This window comes from Strongylocentrotus purpuratus, unplaced genomic scaffold, assembly GCF_000002235.5.
Source record: "Strongylocentrotus purpuratus isolate Spur 01 unplaced genomic scaffold, Spur_5.0 spur5_scaffold_18, whole genome shotgun sequence".
NCBI lineage: Eukaryota > Metazoa > Echinodermata > Echinoidea > Camarodonta > Strongylocentrotidae > Strongylocentrotus > Strongylocentrotus purpuratus.
Genome location: NW_022145603.1, coordinates 11,634,882 through 11,655,812, shown reverse-complemented (window position 1 = coordinate 11,655,812; position 20,931 = coordinate 11,634,882). Strand labels below are relative to the sequence as shown.

At 38.3% G+C, this 20,931-nt stretch overlaps 2 long non-coding RNA genes across 3 annotated transcripts; both read right to left on the bottom strand.

The window, feature by feature from the left end:
* Nucleotides 1-12,673: 12,673 nt before the first annotated feature.
* On the bottom strand, nt 12,674-14,772 carry LOC115925424. 2 transcript variants are annotated; one of them, XR_004064706.1, is made up of 3 exons: nt 14,677-14,772; nt 13,740-13,856; nt 12,674-13,269 (listed from the first exon to the last, which is right to left on the bottom strand). It is a non-coding gene; the product is annotated as an uncharacterized LOC115925424 (long non-coding RNA). The 2 variants fall into 2 exon arrangements; XR_004064705.1 differs by having other exon boundaries at nt 12,674-13,247.
* Nucleotides 14,768-18,316, bottom strand: LOC115925423. Its single transcript, XR_004064703.1, has 3 exons — nt 18,245-18,316; nt 15,296-15,388; nt 14,768-14,820 (listed from the first exon to the last, which is right to left on the bottom strand). It is a non-coding gene; the product is annotated as an uncharacterized LOC115925423 (long non-coding RNA).
* Nucleotides 18,317-20,931: the final 2,615 nt, after the last annotated feature.

Here is a 20,931-nt window from a genome sequence, read left to right as displayed (position 1 = left end):
CACTAAATTGACATGTGGGAACGGTCCCAAATCAAAATCGATCTTTACATCGTGATCCAAGTCACACTAATTGTTATGTGTGAACGGGCCTACTGTTACAGATATAAGACATGAAATCATAAATGCAGAGACAAAACAAACCACGCTGAATTTGAAGGCAAATATAGTGCAATCGGTTTTCTATTTATACCGCGGTACAGTGGGAAGAGGGGGAGGGGGTGTTTTCAATATAGATAGGATTGTGATAATGATCATTGGAAATCTGATGAATATAATAAATGATATTGTGTATCATATATTATGTATTAGGAGCTCCACTGGCTACCTCTCCACCAACGTGTTCTATTTAAATTCTGTGTGTATGCTTTTGAAATACTCAATCATTTGGCACCTGAATATCTTCTTAATAACACCCTCCAATATATACACCAACTCGTAATCTTCGTCCAGCAACCGACACATGTAAACTTAGCATTTCCAAATCTAGACTCTCAGCAGCTGGAAAAAAACGCTTTGCAGTAGCTGTATCAAAGACTTGGAACAGCATCCCTCTTTCCATAAGGGAAATTACCTGTCTTGCCATCCTCAAAATATCCCTCAAAACTCACCTTTTCCCCCAATGATCTATGTGATATACTTCCTGTACTGTACATTTTTGTCCTCTTTTCATATATTTGTATTTGTAAGCGCTATGGTAATTATTGTTTTTAGCGCTCCTAATTATTCGATATTATCATTTATTATTATTATATATATTTTGTAATTTATGCTATATTGTATTATATTATATTGTATTCTATATGTCATTTGTATTTTTATAATTATAGATAAGACAAAGATATATTTTCGGGGTCATTTGTAAATCCCCATAGCTGCCGTCGATTTATTTCCAACTTTAATGAAAGATATTTCAGAAAACCGTTAAATTTGGCTTTGGAACAACTAAGGGTTATTTCAAAGACAACAAATACCATACTGGTTATTTGTCAACCTTGTTAGGGCTGGACCTGGGCACTCATTTTCAAAAGGTTAATTTTGTTTATTTATATCATTACAAAAAAATAGGAATACAATGCATTATAATATTACTTTGCAAAACAGAAAAACAAACAGTATACTATAACTTGTTTCAATCTGATCAACAACAACGAAAAAAGATAAATTCGGAAAAAAGTATTTCAACCGTTCATTCAAAACTTGCAAAAACCCAACTACTATTTTGTAAACAATCGGGTAAAATTCCTTCTGTGATCCTCAGTGCGTCCCCCCAAAAAAATACATTTTTAAATGGCTGCTGAATACAAAGTATATAATTCTTGGGGACAAGTTTTATATGTATGGAAGGCTCATAAACTCAAATTTCATATGACACCAAAAGTCCGAAAATAATTCATGCTTTGGGTGAGCAGTGCTCAATTTTGTAAAGGGTATGAAAATTAGGTTGAGAAGGAATTAGCCTTCCAAAAAATAACAGTTTGTAACATGGACATTACAACATGTACCATCACCCCATCCTGACTCCCAAATTTAACCACTACGACAAAACAAAGTTTACTTCCCACGATATGTTATCGGTATTATCTTATGTTCTTACACGTGCTCAAAATCACCGAATGTTTACTACGAGAGTTTGGGCTATATCCATTATACAATGAGGGTAAAAGGTTTGGAAATTATACTATTTAGATAACTATAAATGGTACAAGATAAAATATCAATTAAGAACATTTCCTTTTTTAAGTATTGAAAGGCAAATATTGATACTGCTCATTAAAATATGGCCACTCGTTGTAATTAGACTTTATATAAGAGTGAGTGCACCCCTATAAATAAATGAACTCGCCCTACCAATGCTGATTATGTGAACACCATGAGTCATCACATGTACGTCTGATACAGTAAAGTATGAGAATGAAGGGGTACGTCATGGGAGGTTCCGATATGCGACACGATGATTGGCCGGGGTCGAATGATGTCACTCGAGCAAGATTTTTGCCTCTTATCGTTTAGAGACACAGCCACCAAGACGTAGCATTCCAGATATGGATGATTCTCAAGTAAAGTATGGTGCTTTATCTTGGATCATGTAACGAGAGAAACAAATATTGAACAAGCTAATTTTGATCGACGACATTGTGTGAGCAGGGCTGTTGATCTTTTTGTGTGGAGATAAATTGCCATTGATAAATTGCCATTCTTCATACACTGTTGGTCATAATGGTGTAATAATTTTTTTTACCCCCAATTTATGGGATGATTTTTACAATGATTTATTCCTAATAGATCTAAATAATAGTATACATTCTCAGATTTTATTGAATAATAATTTGCGAGTGTTTGTTTTGCGTGACTGCTAAAGCATGTGTGTGCTACTATGATAATCAACTAGGAGACCTACGTCCTTGTAATGATGAGTAATGCCTCACAAAAGGGCACTAATATAGCTGGTCGACACGGTTTTTATCCTGAGGCCTCACAGATATGAGGCCATTGCTTAGCCACTGAATTATGACTGCACACAGCGGGAGCTAGGGTACGTCGCCGCCCCCACAAAACAAAGAAAATGCAATAAATTATCAATAATTGTTTGCATTTCCCCCGGGCCCCCAACTTAAAAATTCCTCTGTAGGGCAATGCATTATGGGTCAAGGCATGCCCACATAGAGGACTTTTTTTTATCTTAGGGGTCGGGGCGAAATGCAATGAACTATTGAAAATGTATTGCATTTTCTTTGTTTTTTTGTATTTGTGGGGGCGGCGACATACCCTAGACCCCGCTGCGTACAGTCATGATTCAGTGGCTAAGCAATGGCCTCGTTACTGTGAGCCCCCATGATCAAAACCGTGTCGATATGCCTTATTAGTGCCCTTTGATGAGGCATTAATCCTCATTACTGTCAATTATGACTTAAGGACGTAGGTCCCCTAGTTGATTAGCATAGTAGCATACACATGCTTTAGCAGTCACGCAAAACAAACACTCACAAATTATTATTCAATCACATCTGAGAATGTATACCATTATCTAGATCTAGTAGGAATATATTGTTAAAATCTCTCCTTAAATCGGGGTAAAATAAATTATTCCACCATTATGACCAACAGTGTACTTGATACTTGGGATACTATCCGGGGATGGTAGGTGAGGCAAGTTTAATGATTCAATAGATGCTATAATTTTGGTTATTTCAAGCAAATATAGGTAAATTTATGTGAAATTTGTTTAGGCTGAAGAAAAAAATATCATAAAGAGTATCAAAACAATTATTTGTGTGTGTTTATTTGGGTATCTCTTGGTGCTGAATTGAAATATTATAAATAATGCGAAGCATAAAATGTACATGCTATCATCATAATAAGGATTAATTATGAAAATGTATACAAAAGAAAGATATTTTAATATACGTATCAGGATGTGATTACCACCCGGAAAATTATCCCCAGGACAACCAAGGACATTACCCTCAAGGACAATTCACCCCCTTCAAAAAAATTACCCCCTGTTCATTAACAAAGCGAATTTCAGAGGGTTACCTTGTATATCATCTTCTTCACCATGTGTTAATGTCTTTTCTAAATAGGCTTGAGTTATTATTTGTGGGAAATCGTTGTATTTTGTTGAACCTTGCATGGATTAGAGACCACATCTCAATATTTTCGTAAGACGCAGGAGTGCCTTTCGTAAAAACTGTCCTTAACTAATCAATAGAAGACACACTCCAAAATACTTCATACTCCACAATTATACTGCCTGCTAAGGCGATTGCAGTGTATATTCACGATGGGTAGCAGACTACATTATCTACACAGTCTCTGATATTTGGCCACCCAAAACAGCCAGGAACAAGCAATCCCTTCACATTTTATCTCATAAAAAGGTTTTTCAACATTCGGCTTCTCTCTCTTCTTGTTTCAATATAAACTCCTTTTGTTTTCTTTTCTAATTCAATTAAGTTATTTTAAATTAACAAAGACTGGGGGATACAGTACAATTAAAAATGAATTTACAAATTGATGTTCATGCAACTCAAAACGTGTATTGTTGTGGTCTGCTATTCTTCTTGTTTTTTTGCCTGTGTAACACAGTAATTTACTCCACCTAAAAGAAATTTCGGAGATTTTGCTTAAAGATCTTTGAGGTATTTAGGGTAATAATGGTGCAATTTAGTTTGACTTTAGATTTAGTGTTATGGCTGGGACTATACCATGACGACTCGTACTGACGTTTGAAAATACGAAAATATTATATGCATACACTACAAGATACTAGCAGACTATCGGGAAAAGAAATGGTGGCGCTCTTCACTTTAGAATTTATTGCTCTTTGAGGGCTTTCAACTGTCTTTCAGTTCAGAGTGTAAAAGAAGTATTAAACAAAGAATAATGATGGTAGACCTACTTTTGAAACCCATTGCAGTGCAATGAATGTTTCCTTTAAGTGACGTCTTTTTCATTTTCTTTTGACTCAGAATGACGAGTTACACATTGTGTATGAGCAAAAGGAGCAAAACTGTCAGAAAACCTCTAATATATTTTCAATTTAAGATGTTCCACACGTTACCAAGTATAGTATTATTGAATTTTAATATGGAATTGAATCAAAACAATGTGATTTTATCGTATGTTTAGTCTGATTCAAGCTCTATAGTATGTTTGGGATTGGGTGTAAAAGATTTCTCCTTTGCCTTCGGATATATCAGAAAATATTCGTCAAAAAGCACCAACGCTCATAAATATTTGTCCATCATAATATTGTGAAACATACGTCTTCAGATATACTGAAATACGATTTTTCAAATATCCTGAACTATTTTCCTTCAAATTTGACCATACAAGCACATTTGATGTTAACTCTGGTTCAAGCTCTAGTAGGGTTATCGGCTAGAATATGAATATAGTGGTAAATATTATTGTGTGGTTGCTAACGTATGGGATTTGCCCTTATCAAAGAAAGTTTAGGTGCGAGTTGTGTTGCATATTCGACCAATAAGAAATGCACCAAATGTATAAAGTGGCATTATCAAAGACTAAGTTTACCTTGTAATTGCACTATTCCAAACATAATGTCCCTTGTAGCATTGCTCAATTTCACATACTCACACAAACGGCGTGTCGAGAATGTTACGGAAGGTAGTTCCTGGTTGCATATTACTGGTGCAAATCCAAATACACTACCACATCAACATCATCCACAATTCCATGATTTAGTTTGACATCATCTCTGAATAAATAATCATATGCACGTTATTGCTTCATCGTAGGAAAAGAAAACCACACAAGTCACATACAGCCTTCATTATCTGAATTTTGTATCTCCAAAACAGAAGGCAATGTCACAGCAACGCGCGCTTCACACAACGGTTTATGACCAACTCTAGCTTTGAATGCGTATCACAAACAGTATACATATACTTATTTACATTCAAATACAATTCTATCGCTGCCCCGGATGCAGCTTGACTTTAGACTTTGGACCGAGCGGTCTGTAATATTGATATTTGTTTGCCTTAAGGATAATATGTGCTAACGTGTTTTTATTCATTGCGAGAACTTTGAGCGAAGCGGGGTGGGGGGCTGAATCAACCCCTTTGATATTTCGGGTAACTATTCCTACTAGCATGACTAGTGATAAATATGAAAATGACAGTATTAATGATTACGATTATGATGATAAGAAGAAGAAGAAGAAGAAGAAGAAGAAGAAGATGATGAAGGACAAGAACAGTAAAACGGGGCAGAGGATCATGAAAAAGAAGGAAAGACGAATGAGAATGTGAATATATAATAACGATGGAAGAAATCGCTCATAGATTAAAAGTTGCCTTGATTTTTTGTTTTAGCAATATCAATTATTTTTTCTTTATAAGTTTATTATATTATTATGATTCCTCCAACTCATTGTAAAATTTGGTAGATCATGAGTTCTTATATTTAGCCAACTAAAACAGGAAGCCTGACTGCTGAGAACACGGCATTCCTTCCGCGATCTCAGGTACATGTTGTTGTTGTTGTTTTAGTTAATGGGAATATAAATGGCGTGTATCATTATACAAATGATGCACAGGTTTGGGTGCGTCGGTAAGAATTGTGTGCACAAGGTTCCTTCGAATGGTTTTACCAAATGTGGAGGTCCGCGTGCACACAATTCCATCGACATTGGTAACTGTATTGCTGCGATATATTGATCATCTGTCATGTATGCACTTTCTGAAAAGAAGGAGCACTGGTACACTATATTGTACTGATAAATACAAATTGGCATGTTTCGCGTTCAACTTGTGTTAGCTGTCCCCGTGTAAATGGACTACTCGTACTTCTGAATATCGATGGGTGAACTAAATATTTGTCACTCTTTTTTCCCCTCCACTCCCCTTCTTTCTGTCTTTCTCTGTCTGTCTGTCTGTCTCTCTCTCTCTTTCTCTTTCTTTCTCTCTTTTGTTTTCTCTCTCTCTCTTCCTCTCTCTCTCTCTCTTTTCTGCTCCATTTCTTACTCGCACTTGTTTCTGTGCATCCATAGATCGACGAGACAATGGACTTAATGGGAGTGTACAGAGTTATAACAGCATGTCTATTTCTGCTTACATGCCAACTATGTGCAGGTAGGCCATGCATGTCTTTGTTAAACAGTTGTGATTTCAGTGTGAACCAATAACTGCTCATTACTTAAATTCATTACCAAATATATGATTATAACCTAAGAAATATACTTTGAAACATTGCATGGAACAGACACCTCGTCCGAAATTTAATTGAATTAAATTGAATTCATTTTCTTTTGCATCACATAAATCTAATTGCATGTTAGAGATACAACATTTACAAAATATAACGATTTTTTTGTTCTGAACGTGTTCATAATATAATCATAGCTTGGGGTGAAGAGGGGGGGGGGGATGTTTTCTTCCTCCTTTACTAACGTCTGTATTCACGTCATCTCTCTTGTACTTTCCTTCTTTGTCTTCCTTTGATTTCTTTATGACGTGTCACTACGTCATACCTTTTTCCTACGTGCTTTTTCTTACTTGCTGCCTACTTAATTATGTGTGACGTAATTAGTCGTGTCCCCCCAGATCGCCTTGCACATTGGTCATTTTATGGGAATAGGATGTGCATATGTTGATGCATATCAATGATATATTTAAAAAACAAATGAATGCATCATTTGACATAGCCCAAATTGCAAACATTTGTAAAACAATTTATTCGTGTAAGGACTATCGTTATTTTTTGTATTTGGGTAAGTTTTCTCGAACTCCGAACAAATATTTTAGCTTTCTTCTTTAAATATGCTAAGGATAATCCTCCTTTACGATATTATACAAATAATGATTAAAACAATTGAAGTAAAAAATACTTTCAAGTTCGCTTCTTTGTTTGGTAAATAGGCCTACAATTTTTGGTAATGACATTTCACACTTTTTATTATTGAAGTGAAATTGTACGTGTATTCATTTCATTTACAACATCTAATTTTCTACTTTACAAGGTATTATGTATTCATGAAACAAAACGAGTCTTTGAAAACGAGAGAAAAAAGAAAAATGTTGGAGATTATATATATATATATAACATGATGAAGAGAGGCAGTTTTTACATACAATTTTCGACGTATATATAATGCTTGTCTGTGTGTGGGTATGTGTGTGTGTTAAAATGTTTGCTATATATATATATATTTTGTTTATTTCATCGTGTATGGCAGTTTACAACAGTGTATAGGTCACATGTTGAGGAAATTCGCTTCATGCCAACTTTGTATTTTTTTCCCAAAACGACCGGGGCCCTCACCCGACTACGAGAACAAATCATTCAGGGTCCACTTCTTCACTATAACCGGTTTAAATTTTATTTCTTCAGATAGTGAATTCAAAAGTACAAATTACAAATAAACGCAGCAGACTTATTATATCTTGTTGTTACATCGTTACATCATAGATGATACTAGCTTTATCATTATATGGAAAAAGAGTTTGGAGACATTAAAGTGTCTTGCAATATTCTAAATAATCTACTTCAGAAATACAAGTCATTACCCAAAATAATATGCCTACCTCCCCCAACATTCAATTTGTGCTTTCTTAGGCGTTCAAGTTGGGAAGGTTGAAATGGGCTCCGACCATCGATTCGTTCAGGGAGATGATGCTATCATACCTTGTCGTTTTAACGGAACGCCGATAGCTGTTGACTGGGACATGGGTAAGTTGTAAATGGACTCGTATGAATCTTCTTCTTACTTCGATGAGGGGAAGGAATCAAACCAGAGTTGTGCTCCTGGTGCAAAAGAAAACAATATGTATAATTATGGCCTAACCCTCTATCATATATCTTCTTTTCTTTTTTCTTTTTCTTTTTTTTTTTGGGGGGGGATATTAACGAAGCAAAACCATCTATTAAAAAAAAAGGTTTTTAATGTGGTCCTACTATTAAAGGAGAAGATTTTCTTCTTTAAAATGATATTTAACTCTGGCAAAACCAGGGCGGCCCTTGAAGGGAACACAGAAATGGAATGGACAGGGACACAAATAATAACACGTTTGAAGAGAGTGAAAGGAACTGGGGAGAAAATAGACATAAATGCCCAAACACATTGGGTAAATTGCATTTAGAGATAAGGGTTTTCAAGATTTAACATGCGACAAATTTATAAAGCTCTGTGGCGTTCCTTTTCTTGCATAATTTCAATGCTTTATGATTAGAAGGGGGTAAAAATTATTAATGCCTACTGCTTAGTCGCTTTTCTCCATCGCTTGTAATGTTACGTTGGCGGGGGAGGGGTTTCATAAATCCATTGTTTTCTCCTAGCGCCCTGATACCTGGATACGCCACTGTTTGCAATCGAATTTTCGGCTAATATCGAGTAGGGATGTGTTGGGCATGTAAATTGAGTCTATATCCAGTGCCTCCAAGAAAAAACGAAACCGAGAAAAACTTAATCACAATCATGATTAATAGATGACACATATTTGTAAAGCAGCTTAGATCACCCTTTTTCAGTTGCCGCAACTCATATGATGCATATTTCACTCATGAGTGATTGAAAACAATTTGAAGAGAGGTACCAATAAGTCATTTTTAGGGCGGTGTCTGAATTTCAAAGAGAAAATCATATTTCTAGGAAGTTCATTTTCTGCCCTTTCATATGAACTTTATATAATCATACATATCCTACATGGCACATTTACATGTACTCATTCATCCCGTGTCCACGTTATGGTGAAAACTCATATATCCACCCGATACCAATACAGTTACAGTAAAGTATCGAAGCAGATTACCCAAAGTTGCTCAGTAATATCAGAGCAGAATATGTAATCTGAAACCCAGGTGACAAAGTTGCTCTGGTAATGAACTGGAACTATTGTCACCTAGGTTAGATTTATAGAACAGTAGTGAACTGTAGGATTGAGTAATTTGTGCGCCCTGATAGTACACTGGTCTGATGAGTTTTCTTTACTCCAGACTTTACCTATTTTTAATCGCATGGGCAATGAAAATATAAATGATATAAAATAAAACGCGTGCATGCTCCTCTGTGTAAGTTGTTCATGTTGTTTAATGTTCACTTATTGATTTAGATTTTGTTGGCACTGACAGAACTTTTTTTAATTCACTTTTTTAAATATTTTTAGGGGGGTAGGGGCAATGCTTCATGCATGCATAAACAACGAATTAAGCAAGATCATAGCTTTAAAAGAACCTAGCGGTAAAGAGTACCAATTGATCACCAAAACAAAGGTTGTAGTGAAGTTAGGAGTTTCATTTGTTCATAGGCCGATTGTATAACATTTTAAAAGAGCTATACATTGATATTACCCCTATTTATATACCCTCGATTAACATAAAATCGTCTTGTGAGTAGACTATTACCTCTTACTTAAATGTTATCCAGATTACGGTAGCCACAGTAACGCACTGTTCCTCTTTATCACCTGAGTATTATAGTGTCTCTCCTTCTTTCCTCGTCCCCTTCTATTCTCTCGATCCCTCATCCCCATTCTCCTTTGATTTTCCCCTGCCCCCCCCCCCACCCCCATGCACCCCTTCAGCCATTTCCCTCTCTTCGCCGTAAACCCAATCATCTTTCCCCCATCCTCTCTAAACTCGTTCTTCCGCCGGTTTGCTTGCTCATCCCTCCCCTCCTCCCCTTGCCTTACCGCTTCCCTTCTCTAGCTCTCTGTTTACCACTCTCTCTTTCTTTCTTCTCTCCCCTTTCATTCTCTCCTTCCTCATTCTCCTCCAACTTTCGTCTTCTACCTTTAATTCGCTCTTATCCGTTAATCCCAGTTTATCCAATCCTTTCCCCTAGTTCCTTCACTCCCTTTTCCCAAACCTTCATCAACTCGTTCTCCAGTCGGCCTACTTATTCCGCCACCCGCCCCCCCCCTCCTCAATCTTCCTTCCCTCCACCCCGCACGCGCTCTTTCTCCCTCTCTCTTTCCCTTCACTATCCTGCGCTAGCTCTTATTTCCCCTCATTTCCTAAACGCTCCACGGAGTATACGCCCTTATTCCCTTACCCGGCCGGCCGCCCTCTTAAATCCAAAGAATGCCCCCTTTCGCCTTCTCCCCACCTCCGCTCCCTTTTCTCCGCGTCTTATTAATGTTGGTCCCTCTCTCGATCCCCCTTTCTCTCTGCTTCCCCTCTCAAGGCGCGGATCCAGGATTTCTTAGGGGTGGGGACCCAATTTTTTTTCTTTTTGCTCCCGGAAATTTGAAAATCGCGCCAGCCGAAAATGCGCTCAGTGGGGGGTGAGGGGGGGGGGGGTGGCGGGTAGTAGTGAGCACATTTTTTTGGGGGAAGCCCTCTAAAATTTGCATCCCCCCCCCTCCCCCTTGAGCGCCAGGGGGGGGGGGAATCTCCCCAAAAAGGTAAAATTAACGTGTTTTTACACGTTTTATTTTTTAAAGGGGGGGGGGGGAGACGGCCCCCCCCGATCCGCCACTGCCCCTCTCTTACATCGCTCTCTCAGCTCCACCGTTCCTCTCTGTTTCCTCTACTTTTTGTTCCCCCTTTAACCTCCCCTTAGTGGGGTAGTGAGCACATTTTTTTTGGGGGGGAGGGCCCTCTAAATTTTGCCCCCCCCCCCACCCAGATCCGCCACTGCCCCTCTCTTACCTCGCTCTCTCAGCTCCACCGTTCCTCTCGCTTTCTTCTACTTATTGTTCCCCCTTTAACCTCCCCTTAGTGGGGTAGTGAGCACATTTTTTTTTTTGGGGGGGCCCTCTAAATTTTGCCCCCCCCCTTGGGCGGCAGGGGGGGGGGGTAGGGTAAAATTAACGTGTTTTTACATTTTTATTTTCGAAGGGGCCCCCCCCCCCCACCCAGATCCGCCACTGCCCCTCTCTTACCTTGCTCTCTCAGCTCCACCGTTCCTCTCGCTTTCCTCTACTTATTGTTCCCCCTTTAACCTCCCCTTAGTGGGGTAGTGAGCACATTTTTTTTTTTTGGGGGGGGGGGCCCTCTAAATTTTGCCCCCCCCCCTTGAGCGGCAGGGGGGGGGCGTGGGGGGGGGGGTGGGGTAAAATTAACGTGTTTTTACATTTTTATTTTCGAAGGGGGCCCCCCCCCCACCCAGATCCGCCACTGCCCCTCTCTTACCTCGCTCTCTCAGCTCCACCGTTCCTCTCGCTTTCCTCTACTTTTTGTTTCCCCTTTAACCTCCCCTTAGTGGGGTAGTGAGCACATTTTTTTTTTTTTTGGGGGGGGGGCCCTCTTAATTCCCCCCCCCCCCTTGGTGCTCAAGGGGGGGGGGGGGCGGGGCATCTCCCCCAAAAGGTTAAATCGACGTGTTTTTACACGTTTTATTTTTGAAGCGACGGCCCCCCCCCCCCTCCTCCCGGATCCGCCACTGCCCCTCTCTCACCTCGCTCTCTCAGCTCCACCATTCCTCTCTGTTTCCTCTACTTTCTGTTCTCCCTTTAACCCCCCCCCCCCATCAATTCCTCTTTTTTCCCCTGCTTTCACAGAGTCTCCTCATTGTATATTATATCAACTCCCATTTCTTGGCCTTCCTCCTCTTTCAGCCTAACATCATATATCGGGCATATATCATTATTATTGTCCCACTCATTTCTAGCCCTTCCTCCATTTTCTTCCCCATTTCATCCTCTTTTTCCTCACTCAATCCATCTCCTCCCTTCTTCCCTATTCTACTCTATATACCTCTCTCTTCTACCTCCTGCTCCCGCCCTCCTTTACCCCTCCAATTCTGTTTTCCACACTCAGTCTCCTTCTCACCTCGTCCCCTTCTATTCTCTCGATCCTCCTTCCCCACCCTCTCTAAACTCATTCTATCGCCTCATTCGCCGTCTTGCTCATCGTGTTGATATAGGTGATATATTACTATATTATCCTTGTCTCCTTATGTAGAAAACAAAACCTGTTACAATACAAAATATGGGGCACCTATCCCTCTTCACCAACCTCTCCCCGAATCAAAGAATATGTACAACTCATGGTTGGGAGGAACAAAAATTTAAATTTCCTCATAAAAGGAATCAATGTTACTGATCATGCTGAGCTTATAATGCAATCGCTTGTCTTCACACATTCTTTATATATGAAACAGCCCCGACAACTGAGTGGCCGGTGGCCGCCTATCACACTGCCCAAATCGCGTTCCAGAGAAGAACAAAGTCCACACAAAGAAATAAAATTCTCGACAAGAGTCAAGTGTTGAAGTGGATAGTAACTTTATTACAATTTATTACATATAATCATGAAAAGTCACATCTATGGGCTGGAAGCCCCCAACTCTGCTAAAACTTTAGCACCTCATGGCGGCAAAGGAAATGAGGTATGAAACAAAATGAGGAAGTCATCCGAAAAGTAAAAGCTCGTGCCAATTCAGGAACTGCTTCCCATTTTATACCTTCTGACACGTGTGTTGCCCCTTAATAGGGCGTGTCACTACGAGGCATTGCGTCAAATTAATCCCTGGAACCATATACACCCATATTAAAAGGAAATTTAATAATTTTGCGAACTTAACCTCCAGAGTTGAGCTCACCGGACCCACCATTACTCCTCTACAATCCATTGATGTGTATTGCATGTAGTCCACAGTCAGGAGGGTCACAAACCCCTCTACATGTACATCCACTGTCACATCTTGATTCTTGAGATGAACTCGGTAGAAGTATCCACATTGTTTTGGAGTTGCATGCTCCTTCTGGTGACTGCTCCCCCTTCAGCTACTAGTACAGAAAAGTCCAATGGCATCCTTGTACGCAATTCCGACAAGCCGGCTGTTCATGAATAAAATATAAACTATTTTCAAATAGTATACAACTTTAGGAAGTCAAGCTGACATCATCAGTGTATTTCTTCTTCTTTTTCTTCTTGTTCTACTTCTTCTAGTAAGTAATCTTCAAAGAGTTATTCGTTTTATAAAAACATATTGTTCGTTCGACAGGAGTACATTCCTTATTTTCCATGCTTATCAGCCCAACGACAGATCCCAGATAATTATAATAATACATGGTCTTCATGGTCTGAAATGAAATTACTGTATTACCAAACATGCCTTTCATTACTAATATACTACGTTTGCGTAAAAGATCTAATTAAACATTCAGACCATTGTTTTTATGTTTAAAATCACCAATCCAAACGTTGAACTTGGGTTACTGTTGTTAAGAAAATATATTGTGAAAGTGGGATGGGTTGCATGTGGTAAGGATGTGTTGCATGTTAACAATTGCAACAGAAACTTCTCGCTCTTCTATGGGGCGACTTACTTCAGACACTGTCATCTGGCCTCCGAGCTTTAGACAGCAAGGTCCTTGTCTACCATATCATTGTGAGCTTCTCATTCTACCCTTCATTTGCATGAAATACATTACATGTACAGGCACCTGTTTGTATAGAGACATAAAATAAATTCACTTTTACGGCATGTTCATGAAAGCAATGTGAAGTACTAATTATAAAGTGAACAGCAGGGTAGGGTTCTTGCAGAATTTCTAGAACTCGCAGTAAGGGTGTAATAAATATAAACTTTGAACAATACTGGTATGTAGAAAGGGATTTAGGGTAGCCCGAAATTGGGTCTGGCAATGTTGAATACATTTAGGGTTGACATTATGTTTAGCAATGGATCCAGGATTAAAGTTAAGAATTCATTTTGTGTTACAACATAACCAGTACATAAATGCCAATAGAGCACGTTGTAAAAATCGCTGAATTCTTTTAATTGGTAATACAGTGCTACATGTTTCACAAACTGCAGGCCAGTGTGTTTTTACTTTATAAAATCTATTTTAAATGATACTGTGTTACATACTTTTTTTTCTTCCACTCTACATCATGTTTCTGCTTTCACAATACAGAGGAAGATTTTAAAACTACCATTGATGAGTAAAAGATACATGCAGCTCCACCAGCACCTGGAAAATCAAGTTGTACAACACCTTCTCCTGAGACAATTGCTTCACATAATTTTTCTACACTATTAAACTTCATCCCTAGGCCTAACCCTAAACCTAAACCACCTTAATCACAATTCCAACCCTCAGTCTAACCCTACACCTTTGACAAAATAAAGCCTAGAGTAGTCGTTGCAGGAGCAAATGTTGAGTTACTAAAAATGCCATGACAGACTCATATGCTATGAATTTATCTCTGTTTCTTTCCCTGATTTGTTAAAAAAACATTGTAATATGCATTATGAATTACCAGTCCATTGTGCTTCGCTCATATATTGCCAGGCACAAGAGGCCATCGCTTAGAGGTAAGGGGCAGAACATCAAGACTGGAAGTGGAACCTCAAGGCTCAAGGCACCCCATGATCTCTCAACAGCAAGCCCTTCCTCTCCATCTCTGGAACAGAATTATAAAAATATTCAATAAATATTAACCAAATATGTAAGAATACACAAAAATTGCATTATTTTTTTCTTCTTCAATTGTCTTCAATGTTTACTTTCTTTTTCAGCAAAATATGAAGGTCAATTATTTTCTTTTTGCTCGTCATTCTGTTTCGTGTATAGGACTCCCCCCCCCCCCCCCCCATCCCTTCTTCAAGGCCTTCAAATGTTAATTATAAAAAATATATATATTGGAAGTTAAAATACACTATAAATAAACACTACAGCAACTTGTTAGTAGACATCTTGTTGCACACATACCATGTAGCCACCCCTGAATCGATACTTCTCATACCAGCCCTTTGCATACCCCTCCAACTTGGCCTTATTTAATGCCCTCACCCATTTAAAAATTTCCTTTTACTTGACTAACTAAACAGGTGAAGTTTTAAAAAGTCCAAGTTAAAAAAAAAATTAAAAAAAATTACCTTTTCTTGTTGTGGTCCGTTTTCTCCAGGACATTCTTGTTTCAGGCACATACTCAAAGAAGCAAGCATATGGTAATACACTCTGTATATTTCCTGTAAAAGAGAGGGGGAAAATTTATTCTTAAAATAGCTAGGTTCACATTCAGACTCAGTGACTGAAAACAACAGTCACTGCTACAATGTTTGCAGTCTAAAGACTGAGAGTAGAGACAGAGTCTTGACGTAAACTAAGAGACATAGAGTCAAGACTGCGCCAAAAAAAGATCAATACTCTAGAGTAAATTTAGAAACCACTAGCATGACTACATAGGCACTAGACTACACTACACTGCAGAGTGCAGTATACTTCTTCTCCTTCTTGAAGATAATCTGCCTCCTATCCTTCAATACCGGTACTGAAGATTCTTGCAGATGCCGTATATTCATGTATATATATATATATATTCGGCCTGAGTGGGGTGTGCAGGTAGACCACTACATCAGGTTTTTCCCCTATTCTTATACGAATAGTGCCGTGGGTTCTTAACGTGCAAGGGTAGTGATTATCCTGTACACGGGGTCTCCTTTTAACATCCTATCCGAGACGGATTGTTTTCCATGTAACATAGCCTGCGTCTATGAAACAACAAGGGGAGGGGCACGTTAACACACAACGCTTGCTTCAGTCATCCGCTGGGTGCGATTCGAACCCAAGATCTTTGGGCCGACAGGCAGACGCTTTACCGACTGAGCCAATTTGCCTCCTAGTCCTCCTACTGTCTACCGACTAGACTCTAGATTATTTACATTTCTATTTTAATTCTAACTTAACTAAAGTCTAGTGAAATCTTTACTCCAGGGAGCTCCGTCACCGAAGCCCTTCGGAGGCCGTAGGCGGAGTTCTCTGAAGCATGTACATGTATAGCATGGAGTTAGTGAAATCTAAACACTGTTTGGGGGTTTGCAGTTTATTGCAGGAGTTGTTGTTTTGGCTGCTTACAGCTTAGCCTGCCCTTGAAATAAAAATGGAATTTTCAATTCTAAATTTATTAAATCCGACAGCCAAGTCCGGATAACAGCAACGGATGACAGTAGATCTACTACTACAGTATACCACTCCAGCAAAGTATAGACTGATATAGACCGAAAGCTTCAGTCTCTGATATCGACGGTTGTTCTGCTGAAATTGCATCTGGCTCATCTGACCGCCTCTATACATAGACTGAAGTACGTCCTATGGTGACTGAGTGGAACAAATGGTTTGGTTCGGCAGGACCGCGATGAATGAGATATGCAACAAGATTTTTACTCTTTACATCCTCATATATTCACTTTGGCTGTAAAATTACATTTGACTATATTAACAAATAAAAAATAACAAAGAAATATCTACTTTGACTTACGATAGCTTGCTCATTTAGATCCTACATTAACAAGTCAACGCAAAGCGTAGCATCCCCTCGCAGGGTACAAATGGCCTATATACATGTACATCAGAACAAGTTAACTCCATTGGACTATACTATTATATTACTAGGCAAGGAAGTTAACCACATTTTCACATATATGACCTTTCACCTTTCACCTACATACTCGGAAATTAAACTTAGCCTGTATTTTGATATCATGTACCTTCATATCAAATTTCATTAAAATCCGTCAAACATTACCGAAGTTATTGATCGGAATCCAAAATTGTTACGGACGCACGCACGGACGCACGGAAGGGCGGATGGCAGTGTTTCTATATCCCCTCCGACTTCGTTGCTAGGGGATAATGATTAATCCGAGAAAGTCTTGTAGTCAACATGATTCGTTGTCAGCCACCTGGTTTTTAGATGATGAATATTCATTTTTTCTAGACTAGTACTAGCCTAGATCTAGTAGTAGTAGTAGACCTCTAGGTGTCATCAATTGTCACTAGATCTAAGTAAAGTACACATTTTGAGTGAAATCAGCTGAGTTTTGTACAGTGCTGTGTGAAATGTTGAGAATCAATAGCACAGCTTTTAATACACAGCCAGGACGCAGGAGGCGAGTTTGCTCAGTTAGTAAAGCGTCTGCCTGTCGAAGCAAACATGGAGATATAGATCTAGGTCACGTCTACTAGAATAGCGCTTAATACAAATGTCTCTCAGCGCCTTTACTTTAGGCCTAAGCGCTTTACAACAAGTATATAGACCCTAAATATTATTAGATCTACTATCCTTCTTCTTCAAGATAATCTGCCTCCGGCCTCCTTCAATAGACAATACTGAAGATTCTTCAAGATGCCTGCCCTAGAATCTATACCATTGCCATATAGACCTCTACTGTACTTTAGTACTACTACTGGTACTAGGCCTGATTGGGGTGTGCATGTGGACCATTACACTAGGGTCTAGATTTCACTACTTACTAGACCTCTAGCTATAATTTATAGCTACGAATAGTGCAATGAAATGGTTCTTTGCAAGGGTGACTCTCCTGTACACGGGGCCTCCATTTAACGTCCTACTAGTCTATGTTTTCCACTTGACATAACCTGCGCCTATGAACAAGGGAAGGGGAACGTTAACACACTTCAGTCATCCGCCTGGGTTCGGGTCAAACCCGGGATCTCCCTTCTTAGATCTAGACTAGACCTATATAAAAATTAAATATTATTTATTATTATTATGCAGCTAGACTAGATCTATGTATGTTCAGTAGACAGTAGGCCGTAGGGTCTGTTGCGAAAATGCCTGGGAGTTCTAGGGCGGGCACTACATGCAGCTTCCGCTCTCAGGTCGCGCCTGAAATTGGGCAATTTAATTAGATCCGTCTAACTTAGGCCTAGATCTACTCATGCACTCGCCCCGGCCCGGCACACGAGCTCTAACTCTCAGGATCAATCTTTGTTTAACCTCCGGAAAGTATTCAAATATCAAAAAACACATAAATATCACCTTATGAATACGAAATTACGGAATAAATATGACATGTACTTACAGGATTTCTACAGAAAACCGTGTCCAGCACCGAAGTTGCCTAGCTGTTACTGTTGTCACAGATAAGGTCGTTGCATAGAGATACTACTAAACATATATATGGTCGTTGTTTTAGTAGTTGGATATAGGCGCGCGCTAGAGCGAGCGCGACAGTGCAATTAGACTCGTTCGCGAACTATCAATACATATTATTGACTATATAAACTTGTTATTTGTTTTATGAAACGGATTTTTACTTCTATCGCAGATTGAATTCTTAATTAGATGTGTTATAAATAACAAATTTGTTATATTTATTCGATTCTGAGTTCAATGCTGCGGATATATTCGAGTCTCTTAAGACTTCTGGTGCATTTGAGTCTTGAACAAGACTATTCAGTCGCTACCCTTGGTAGGCTGTTCTTAAAGAAAAGATCCGCAATTGTCAATGACTGCTAATTTGTGTCGATCACGTTGTCATTTAAGTTGTAGGCAGTTTTGTTTGTTAAAGTTCTGTTTCAAAGGGAAACAATTATCTTCATAAGCCAATTAAGTCGAATTCAGAAGAATGTTAGATGGTGCAGAGGTACAGCTCAATTAGACTATACTGTGAAACTAAGGTCAGTATAGCTAGAGAAACACTGATAATGAATATATGATGATGACGATAATAATAATAATAGTAATAATAATGATAATAATAACAACAATAAAAACTTACAATAATGATAATAAACCATATGTTTGAGGCTTGGAGCTTTTATGTCACTGAGTCAATTCAGTTCGCACCATTTGACAGTTTTGGTTAAATTATGCTCTCGCCAGATCAGACATTGAATATATATTTTTCAAATTAAAACTTTGTATGTATTCAAAAACAAAATTGAATAGCGGAACTACAATTCATCGCCCCAGATTTAATACCGCTTGAACACTCATGCTGAGGATCAATTTACAAGAAACATAATAGCATATATACCTCAAAGTTAATTGTGCTGAAAATAAAGTTTATTGAGGGGGTGCATTAAAAGAAAACATATGGAGATAATGAATAATAACATATGCAAGGTAAAAAAAAAAAGCCCAAATCTATACCATATAGATGAATACCAAGGTTTGATTGTTCTAAAACGACTGCAGGATTAAATAAATTCCTATTATGCGAATGATTTATTTAACATGAAATGGGTATACATAAACATTGTTAATATCGTGATATCCAATAATCATACAACTTAAATAGTTTCATACACACTAAGCAGTGGCAAACCCTACACACACAACAGCTCTTACATCTATTTGTCACATATTGCAGCTATAATCTTCTATAGATTTCTTGTGTTAGAATATTCACCACATAATGTGTATAATTTTGTTAGTTTTACACTAAGTATTATGGAAAGACATAAGAACGTATTAGGTTCAACTTTGCATATGAACTGCATAATAAATAAATGGCAGGAAAAAAAAAATCTGAATTCGTCTAATTGCTACGCAAATTCTACCTTTAATTAAACGTAATTAAACGACGTGATACACCCTTTCCTGCATGTAAAATACACGACGTGTAAATCGATTTCCACACAATCTGTCACGAATGGGATCCATCCTGAATGGAAAAATGTGTATGTACGAAGGTTTACAGTTCGAGATGGTGTTATTGTCCTGTTTAGGTACTTTGTTCAACTTTTTGTCTTGCGCTTTAAATTGATGATTCAAACTTTGTAGAGTGATAGTTCATGCCATTACATATTTTTAGAATCAATTTTTGAAACACGGTTACATTAAAAACATATTTAAAAATTAATTAACCTAATCTATTTTGAAGAGCGCCCTCGCTTTTATCCTCGTATCGACGTACCTAATAATATTGCACTTTACTTTTATGTCAGCTTTTTTTCTGGTCAATATAGAGGTTTCTTTCAGCTAGATTCCTTTCGTGTGCATTCAACCTTCTTTCAAATTGGTCTTACAACTGATTGGATTCAAATGTTTGTCCCTAAACGGAAAATGTGCTTAAATAGCGCATTGTTCTTAATATGTGTGCCATGTTTTGTCAATGGAGGCTTCTAATTGTAGCCACTGCCCCCTTTTAAATATAAGACGGATTATCTACAAACTATATTAAAACCGTGTAACAATTTAGGAAATTTATCAAGGAGAATTACAAAAAATGATTATAGATTATTGAAAATAAAATTTAGCCATGCCCATACATTCAGTAGAATTGCCTTAGTAAGATATATTGAATGTCTTAAATCATAGATGTAATTTTAATTTTAACGGGGCATTGCAGGAAAATGTGAAAAATAGTATTTGACAAAATATTGTGCATCAGTTTATAAAATGTACATTGTATGAGTGATGAGGGGCAGCATTGTAATGAAAAGCTTGACAATTTTGGCCCTAGAATATAGTTTTTTGATTTTGTTGTTACATAAGAGGGTTTTCATGACATGCAGTGAAATCACAGGGTTATATCAATGCCCTTCTAGTTCCCAATTTGCGACATAGAGTAGAGAACACCGATGTGTTTTGAACAGCTATCATGTTTCTGTGGAGATCCAGAATATAATCTAGCTCTGAGCAGATGTTTTACTTTTCTCGGAATCTCACAGCCCTTAGTCCAAATATTTTTACTTTACTTTAGCGGCGTCCTACCGGTTTCTCGTAATATGATGGACCAGGACTCCCCTCTCCAAATCTCAA